Below are 7,715 nucleotides of genomic sequence, written 5' to 3' on the forward strand. Positions count from 1 at the left end.
ATATAATGGAATAAAATGAGTTCACACAGGAGATACTCCACTGTGGGTTAGAAGATAGATGGAAACATGTGCAATTAATGTTAAAATTTTAGGTTAATCACAGAGTTCTTTCGAATACCTAATGTACATAACAATCCCAGACAGGATACCTATGTGCTTTACATCTCAAACGGTATAAACCATAGTTGTAGAATCCCTCACACCAAGGAGTGTTTCTCCACCTTTCTTAAGAGTGCAGGAACCCAGAATAACAAGTAAGGGATTCTAGAAGATGATTTTATACATATGTATATGTTTATATACGTATACACAAATATATACATATATGCCCACATATCTGTGTCTGTGTATATTTATGAATATAATGTGTATCATTTATCTATAGATTAGTATTTCTGAAATCCAGGTCCATCAATTTATGTTTATTTATTACACTTTCTCCACAAGGCTATCAATTAAATTGTTATATCTTCTAAACAATCATGCTTTAAATAGAAAGGAAATGTGTTCAATCTTCTCTTTAATAGGAGTCAACCATTCAACCCTTATTGCAGTGACATAGCACAATTGTGATTTCTTTCTTTGTATTTAACTTTCAAGCACATTAAGACTGCTTTATAATCTAATATACCCAGGTACTAAAGATTATTAAAAAAAAGAGGTTTCCTTCATTTGGCTAATGAAAACATATCTAGAAAAATAAGGTTTTTTTTTAAGTTTGAAACTTAGACTTGCAGTAAGTAAGGTTAGACCTTTAAGAAATCATTTAAACACTTGTTAAACATATTCTTGTTTTCAGGCATTCCTTTTTGCAGAGTGATTTCTATAATTATGTTGAAAATTTTTGCCTGGAACCATCATATGTAAAATGGGACAAAAGCTGGGCTTTTGTATGACACAGCTTCCCTTCTATGACCCTGATGCTAATAATGAAAAGAACAGTCACATAAATGACAACTACTCAAAACATAACCATATGAGTACAAATAAAGAAATAAATTTCTACACTTTAACCCTATTTTGGGGGCCAAGAGGAAAGCTGTTCATCCTGTAACATAACCCCTCAAAAATCCTTTTAGATCATAAGATGTCATACTTTAAGCACTGAAAAACTTTACAACTAAGTTTAGAACTACTTTTCAAATAATTGATCAAATTAGAGCATCCTTTACAGAAATTACTTTCAACACACAGCCTGAAAAAGTATTTCTATAAAACTAGGGCATACATTTTTTAAAAAAATTTTATGTCTTTGAGAGAGACACAGACTGCAAGCTGGGGGAAGGGGCAGAGAGAAAAGGAGACACAGAAACTGAAGCAGGCTCCACGCTCTGAGCTGTCAGCACAGAGCCTGACATGGGGCTCAAACTCACAGACTGTGAGATCATGACTTGAGCTAAAGTTCGACGCTTAACCCACTGAGTCACCCAAGCACCACAGAGCATCAATTTTTCTAATCTTTTGTGAAATGACAAGATAGAAGATGCTCAAGGTTTTTAAAACATAGATGGTAGTTTGTATAGTCGATAGGATTAAGTCCCAAAAAAGAGGCAGGTTGTAAAATAGTCTGTTTTAAAGACTGAATTACCTGGACTGTATTTACACAGTTTTATGGGCATATGCAGTTCAAGGAAGAGAGCTAGATGAAGTGAACTTTGTTTTCCAAAATACTTAGTTGATCATGTTGCACTTTGTGTCTACTCAAATGCCTGTTGGCTCTTCACAGCATTGCTTTTGACACTTGATCTTTCTCACATATTCCAAAGACCAAAAATATGTCTTTACTACTGAAAGAGCTAAATACTTTCTTTTGATTCATTTCTGGTTTTATGTATCAATATCTATCAAGTAGAATAAAGCTGACCTAGTAAGTGGCCTTCCATTAACACATCTCTATTAGAAAACTCACACCCTGTAATGACTGCACCTTTATTTTGTGAATCCAGAACTTTAAGAAATTGCCACTACCCTTTTTGAGGAAAATCCACACTGTTTTCAAGAGTGGCTGCACTAGTTTGCATTCCCAGCAGCAGTGCAAAATGACTCCTCTTTCCATGCATCCCAGTAAATGGGAGAAATCCTCTTGTTTACATAGCCATTAAACAAAAATTTCACCTCTATGCACTGAATTAATTGATAGGAGTGATAAATGTATTACCACACAAGAGCTCTTAGTAGATTACATGGCTATGGCCTTTTCAATGAGAAGTCACATCACTGATTTCATTGAATACTGAGGAAACCTATAATATTTGCAGGGCGGGGGGGGGGAAGAAAGATAAAGGTTAAAAATGGGTGGTATATGTGATCTCTTGATAGATGAAGACAGTAAGCGTCACAGTCTCAGTGCATCTGAATGTTTGGGGTCGAACCTCGAGGAAACCATGTATCAAGTGGATTTGAAGTGATAGAAGAACGCTAGCTTCCCTTCATGAACCCAATTTACCTAGTACAATTACAATCATTATAGTCATTCATTGTCTTCAAGAGGAACAAAGTCAGAATTCAAATGTACCAACTGTGAGAAACAACAAGGTCAAGATTACTCATGCTGGCACACTTCACCAGTTAGAACAACTGCGGAGTTGAAGCCTGAGGAAATGAGAGGGAAGGGCTGATCGGAGATTTACTACCAGACAAGTCTGTGAAGTACACTCCTGCATAAAGGCTTTCTGTGAACCCAATGCCTTTATAAAATCCAATGGCCCTGGGTATGCCAACACCCTCCAGCTTTTTTCATTTACTTTTCCTCAAACCATACTTCTCCTCTGCTACAAAAGTCATTCTCAGATGGTAGGGAGACATGAGCTTGTATGGGAATGATGGGAAATATAAATGTCTGACAAGTCAATAATTGAGAAAGTCTATATACAGGACCAAAGTTGGTTCATAGGACCACATATTGGGTATGGGAATATACATACTAAATATGAAAGTTGAGGTGTTTGCAGTTTTTTCTCTTCTCCCTCCCCCTCCTTCTCCCCTGCCCTTGTTTGTTCTGGAAGATTCCTTCATGTTACACAGTATCATTTTATGACCTCCTATTCAATAGACTTCCACACAGGCTACTATTTTTCATCACAAAATATGCAGTTTGATTTGTGATTCTTTTTAAATGGGTGTCTGTGGAAACAAACCTTATGACAAAGACAGCAGTTTGATTTGAGGTGCTTATGAAACAACTAGACCAAATGAGTTCAAGTTACAGAATTGCAGTATCAAGAGGTAGGCTGTTCCTCTAATACTGTACTGAATGAGAGGAGGTTTCTTTCTTGAGGAAACCACATTCGGAAAGAAAGAGTGAAGGAATTAACAGGATATTGTTTTTATAAAAGCGCCTGAGTCTTAAGAAATCGCCAAGAGTGTTAGGAGGCAAATGAATCTCTACACTTGAAGCAACAACAAAATTTTGTTAGAAAGTAATGGATGTTCAGTGGCAAATATGAAAACTTTCTTCCCTGAAACCTATACCTTCACAGTTCGCTGTTGTATGTACGATCACCTTCAAATAAATGGTAACACTACTTACCACAGTTAACCAAGTTTTCCAGCATTGTTTCCTTTTTTCGTTCACTTTGTTGGTATTCCTAGGTTTTGTACTATTATTTTAACGGTGTGTGCTTTATGGAACCAAAATTATAGTCATCTAGTAACCACACAGAAATTTGGATAAAATGCATTGAAAAATGATCTTTCAATGCTTTCTATTTCCCCCCTATATAAAACCACTAGTGTGCTTCAGTGCTTTATTTCTAATTTCCTAAGAATGACAAATTAAAATTAGCAACAGTTTTAGTGTTTATCCTCTTATGTGTGTTTTGGTATAATTTGTGCATTTGTGTTTAATATTTGTATTTACTTCTATTGGTCATGCACCTTGAAACTTCCCTCTTCACTTTAATGTAAGATTATGTTGAGTATTTCTTTAAATCCTCAGTCTTTCACACACATATGGAGCTCTATCAAAAGGAAATTTTTTATCCAATAGAATGACAGATAATTTTTAACAGTACAAATTCTGCTCTTAATGTTAAATCCACAGTCAAGTTCAGAAACTACTTCAAGTCATTTGTTCCAAAATTTAACTATCAGGTAAAATTTGTTTTGAACACCAACATTACTTTTTAATATATTGCTAACAATACTTATAACGCTTTGTACAGCACATTATAGATGTGTCTCTCATAGTGCATCATCTACCACACAAAATTGATCGATGAGAGTGGTTTTACTGCTTTAAATATCAATAAAAGTTGACTTTGGTTTAGACATTGTAGAACTGTGAACTTTGATGCAATTTTATTTTTTTTGGTTCAATTAAACCATTTGCTTATATTCCCTCATGTGATATTAACCACTGTTGTGCATCATTCCAAGTGCATTTTCTTATGGCTATCACTCTAGTTAATTTATCTCATCCCCTAGACAAGAATTAAATATTTATCCACTTAATATTTCTGTTAACTTGCATTCTCAGAAAGGATATGTAAGGTTATAGCAATGCCTACCTGTTTCTCAGAAATCTCTCAAACTCTTCCCAGTATTATACAACAAGTCATAATACAGGAGCATGTTCCTTTGCCCATCTAATCCGGGTAATATTCTGTCATTGACCAATTTCTCATAAGGTTTCTGAATAATGATGTCATTTATGATAATGATTAATGGTATATTCATTTATTTGGTATAGGATTTATTTGGTATATTATTTTATTACTGTTGGAACTATAGTATATTTGTTTGAATGCATGGTCATTGGGTTATTCATGTTACCTAAATATTAAAAGATTTTATGTAATTAAATATACCTTGTAAGATAGAATTAATCATGTGTGCATTGAAATACTATTACTGTCAATCTCTGCCAATCTTAAGAAATGGTAACCATCACTGGTGTTATTCAAAACTTAAGTTTAATCCAACAAGATTGTTGTGATTTTCACTGCCTTATGATCAGATACCCGGCTTAAGTTCATCAACTGTAATGACTGATCAAGTTGACGGAGTACTACATTCAGAGTCAAGGTCATAGCCTTGAGATATGACCTTGGTATTTTGGGAATCCCTCCTGAGAGTGTAATTCAACTTTACTTAGAAATTCAAACAAATGTGCTTATTTATTGAGGGTCTTCATTAAATCCAGTTTGAAAGTCTTTCCTTGACGAATTAGCTTTTCAATGTTGGGAATTGCCATTTCCAAGTATCAACATTCATCATTGGTGGGGAGGACCCATTCTCAATATTACAAAACATTTACTATTCAGTTTTTTCCCCCCACACTTAATCTTCTACTGGTTTCTAATACAGTAGTCTCTAATAAACAATGAGAAAAAAATTAATGAGCTCTTCCATTAAAATTTAAGTAAGGGTAAATTTCTCCAACTGGCCTTAAGTGCTCATATGATTTTGTGTTGTAATGAACAAGTATAGAAAACACATTAATACAAGTTTCTGGAGTAAAGAGTTTTTACCTGAAGTAATTTAAAACATTAGCTTCCAATCAAAACACTGGTCCATTATGGAATAGAATAGACATATGCAAAGATTTTGAAGGTAGAAGAGAAGTCTAAAGAAATCTTAACACGTTACTTGCCTCTGCTTGTAGGGATATGTTTATGGAAAAAACTGAGGAACAGTCAAAATTAAGAATATCAAACTGAACTACGCTGCCCAAATGAAGCAAAGGATCTATTGCTTACTGAGGTCTGATGTAAATTCATTAGGAGAGTCAAGAGCTGGACACGAGGAAAAAGCGGACAACATTCCTTATGGTTCCAAGGATCTCAATCTGTGGCCTTTCCAGCTATGTGGTGAACATATAGGTTTATGTTCAAGATCAGAGTACAGGAAAAGCTAAGTGACATCATGTGGGGTCCTGGAGGTCTAGTTTATGAACCTACACGAAAAATACCTCGAAATCCGTGGCTGGAAATTGAGGCATTGGAGTTTAAGAGCTAAGTAATTATAACCACCAATTGCATCATGGCCCTTTATATCCTGTGAAATTTAGGTGGCCCAGAGCACTGTTGGTCTCACTGATAACTGTATTGAGTGCTTCAAATCTACAGATGCAGTTCCCAGCTCTGAGCTAATACGGTTATGAACGAATTATAACAAGATGTACAGATTGTATCTTTTATTCCATCATCACAAAGTATGAGCAAATTTTATATGAAAAGCATTACTTTTCATTACCGAGTTAATTCTGCAAAAGTGAGTATCTATTACGGAGCTCCCCATTCAATCATTGTATTTATTTGACCCCAGTGTTGGGCGCCTATCATGTGCCTGATGCTGTAGAAAGTTCTGAGGACAGTGGCAAAATGCACACACAGGTCAATACACACAGACGTGCGCATACAGACCAGAAAGACCAGCCATTAAATTCAACGACTTTCTACCAGAGATGCAGAAAAGCCAGCCAGAGAAAAATAATACAATTGTTTCACAAGTGTATGTTAATAGCTAAGTCTAGAAGCATACTTACATTTCACATCCTCCCTGCTGGCTGCAATGATCAAAATATCTCCTAGAGGGGCCCAACCAGAGCTCTTAAAGGACATAACCAACCATACATGGAGGAGGAGGGTGTGTAGTTCAAGGGGAAACACACTGGGTGTCCCAGGAGCAGAACTTGCTCGCAAGGCTCTGCCACTGCCCAAGCTATTAAGCTGGCCCAACATCTCATGAGGTATTTGGCACCGATTCTACCACTGACACCAAAAATTCAAGGCCATTGCCTACACACCAACCTGGTGAAAATGTAATGTAGACATTGAAAGATTTGGATTTTATATTCAGTTTGATGTCCCATTGCTTTGGGATATGTGCCAAGTTTTTTTTAAACTTCTTGGTTCCCAGTTTTTTAATGATTAAGCAATTTTTAGCCAATAGTAAAGCTGACATTCCATAGCTCATTTGACAAAGTTTCTCTAAGAATTATATACCTAGTTTTTAAGAAGGTCCAGTCAATAGTAATGAAGAAGCAATCTGCCTGGTAAGAGCATCTTAACTATACTCACACTAAATGTATTTTAGTGTAGAATAAGCCTAGAGAGAAGAAGGGTTCATATTGTCCAAATTACAATCATCATGAAATTAACTTGTATTCATTAAGAGAAGTGGTTCTCAAACTTTAACATCCATCAGATCACCTTAAAGTTTAAGCTTAGATTGCTGAAGTTTGACCTTGAAATTTGTGTTTTACTAGTTTAGGGGTGGGGACAGACTGGGAACTAACAAGTTCTCAGAGGATACAAATCATAATGATGCAGGCACCACACTTCAAGAACTACTGGCTAACAATATGACTGCTAGATATTCAACTTATTCTACACAATTAGAAAAAAAAAACACATCCTTGGGTATTTTTTCAGACATATACGTAATACCTAAACACGGATATACTATGTACATTTCCATGTGTAATATGATTTGTGTTTTTAAAGTCATATTTTAGTTTTGATTTTAACCACACTGGGTCCAATTTTTAAATGGCAAACCCTCGATATTTGTTGTCAATTACAATAGTTTATAAATCTAAGTGTAATAAGGCAAAGTTGCCTTATGACTCTTGCTATGATACTGTCAGGATACACTACTCTGTGCAACAATCAATTCTTTGTCATGCTTACATTACACTCTAAATATAAGTGACCACCTGAGTATGAGAGAGAGAGAGAGAGAGAGAGAGAGAGAGAGAGAGAGAGAGAGAG

The sequence above is a fragment of the Herpailurus yagouaroundi genome, unplaced genomic scaffold, assembly GCF_014898765.1.
Source record: "Herpailurus yagouaroundi ecotype Mexico unplaced genomic scaffold, PumYag 100, whole genome shotgun sequence".
Lineage (NCBI taxonomy): Eukaryota > Metazoa > Chordata > Mammalia > Carnivora > Felidae > Herpailurus > Herpailurus yagouaroundi.